The following is a 2,949-nucleotide window of genomic DNA, read 5'->3' as shown; positions in this document are numbered from 1 at the left end:
GGAGTAATTTTCCTGGAAACGATGTTTCCCCACTATCGAGTCTGATCTTGATGTGTGATGCTTGATGCCAATTTTTTCGCTTGCTACGTACGTTGCCTCTGGTATCTAAGAAGTAGATGGATACAGAGGAGGTTTTGTGGCTTCTTCATGTTCTGGCAAGAGGGTGATTATTCTTCATATTGAGAGCAAAGATGGGTTCGTCGATGGCAGCTTAAAATGTTTTTTTTTTGAAAGAAAGGTTCTGCTGATTATCACGATAAAATGAATATTGCTCATTTCGAATAATGGTTTTGAGAGGTGCTTTGCAAGTTACCACCGAAATCAATTATTGTCATTGGCCAAGCACCTTACCATACAATGTTGGATCCTAAACAACGCAATCCTACCTTCAATCGGCGAAAGGAAAATATAATTCAGTGGATGGCACACAGGAATATACCACTTCCAACTGGGGCGGATTCGTTTCAAGATTGAAACAAAGTGAATCTTCTGCAACTTTGCGCACCTCAAGAATTTGAAAATAGTTGTTTATTGGACAAAATTGCAAAGTAAATAAGGGGTGATGATGTTAAAATAATTTGGTTACCAGTAGCTCATTGCGAATTCAACACCATAGGGTACGTATGGGCATGTGTGAAGAAAAAAAGTAGCTGCTCTAAATCCCACCTTCAAAATTAACAACGTACAGAGGCTTTGCGAGACAGTGGTGAACTCTGTGCCACCAACACTATGGGAAAATTGTGCTAGGCACGTGGAAGCGTTAGAAAGGAAATACGGAGTAACTGATAATCTTTTGGAAAGAGAAATGGAGCCGCTCATTATCAACATTAATGGATAAGATTCATCAGATGAAGACATTCAGGAGTATGCTACAGAATTTCAGTAAATGAATGCAAGGTAAGGAACTATGTATTTAACTTTTTGTATGAGAATGTAAAACTCTTTGGGATTAAACAAGCCCATAATGGCCATTAACAATGTGAAGGGGAGGAGGGAGACCTGCATTATTATAACTGATAATGTAAGTATGTCATTTATGGTTGAAAATTTCTTTCTTTTTAAATTAATTTCTTCTGTCTGAAAACTCATTCTTTCTTCTATTAAAATATTATAACTGATAATGTAAGTATGTCATTTATGGTTGAAAATTTCTTTCTTTTTTAATTAATTTCTTCTGCCTGAAAACTCATTCTTTCTTCTATTAAAAATGCAACTGCCTGGATGTAAATTATTCTTGTTTATTTGAGAATTCAAACACATGGTAGAAATTTCCTTTGTTGGGTTGAAAATTAACTATTTTTATGAGAAATTCATCTTCTTGGCTCAAAACGTAACTATTAATTCAATATTCATCTATTTCATATTCAGCAAAGCTGAAATCCTTTTTTCATTATATTATTTTTTTCACATTCTGCTACTTCATTGAAAACTCAAGTATTCCATTTTAGTTAGAGAATTTTGCGTGTTTAAAAATCATCTTTTGAAACACTTTTTCTAAATTTAAAAATAATTGAACCCATTCTGAAAAATCCGGTATTTTTGTTCGAAAGTCCTCGTATAATATCTTTTCTTTGGAATTCATCTCGTTCAATTAGAAATGCTAGTAGTACGTTTTGAATGTTGTCATCTGGTAGAAAATTTAACTATTCCGCTCAGAATTGATCTTTCTTGTAACTAGTTTGTTGAAAACTCGCTTTTTTTTATTGTGAATGGGGCTCTTATCAGTATCACCGATGACTCACCACTTTGCATAAAACCCGACTGGCCTCCTGGCTCGGGAGCATTCACTTATACGCGCTTGACGCGGAAGCTCTGTCCAATTTAACCTTGTTAATAAAGCATACTCCAAAATACCTCCAAACCTGTATTCCCTTTCCCCGGAGTAGATTAGCCTTTTTTTAAAAACTAATTGACCACGTTTCCAGATCACATTTGGCGACCGTGACAGGACCTGACAATTCGTGACGCTGATAAGACCCTTCAGCATTGGACACGTCAGAAACCTGAGGGACATTACGAATCTACCCCAGCAACGAACATCTCTCACCCAAGAGGAGCAAAAATCATCAGGGAATTCTTCAAGACCCGAGGACTCTCTGCAGGAAAGGTTTTCCACAAGCCCCGTTGGATCAGGATAATCGACGATCATCATTTCCCTGAGGAGGATTTGGAGTAAAAGAAAAAAAGAAAAAGAAAGGAATGAAAAATCTAGTACCGATACTTTTATTCTGGGTGAGCACATAAAAAACTTTATTTCTCTACTCTCCAACATACACGGAGACTTACAAAGAGTGAATATAAAGATTACGCCTGATAACGAACAGGTGAGAAAATAAAGTTAACAGCCTCAGTCTTTGACGCACAAAAGAAAAGATAACAAGTGTACCCGTTTACCCAGTGTATGCCAATGAGCAAATAAAAGTGTCCCGAAAATAAGTCAATTGAAATGTGTAAATAATAAATGTTTAATTATCGTCAAGTGGAAAGCTTAAAAACTGAATCATCAACCAGTGATAGTGAAGCTGAATCTCAGCATAATAATTCGGAAGTTAGCGTCAATTTTTACGAAACAACAGGTGAAAATAGTTATTCCCCGCACAAGCATCAGGTGAAAATTATACAACCCAAAATGTTTAAGAAGTTTTTATCCAACGAGGACATCCCCAAAGCCACTAAAGAGGAGTTGGAAAGACAATTCTACGAAATGAAAGCCGCACTAAAGGAAGCTCAAGAACGCCTTTCAAGAATAAATCTGAATACCGAACCAACTCAACCGACTGCCCCGGCATTGGAAATCCCATACAGGCTGAGTCTGGACGATAGGAGGACAATCGATGCGCTGCTAAGAAATTTATGCGAGTTCGATGGATCGCAAGAAGTAGAAGTCTTCAAGGATGACGTTCGTGAATTAGTAGACGATATCTACGCCATGGCTACAAATGAAGAAAT

The sequence above is a fragment of the Belonocnema kinseyi genome, chromosome 3, assembly GCF_010883055.1.
Source record: "Belonocnema kinseyi isolate 2016_QV_RU_SX_M_011 chromosome 3, B_treatae_v1, whole genome shotgun sequence".
Classification (NCBI taxonomy): Eukaryota; Metazoa; Arthropoda; class Insecta; order Hymenoptera; family Cynipidae; genus Belonocnema; species Belonocnema kinseyi.
This window is presented reverse-complemented; position numbering follows the sequence as displayed.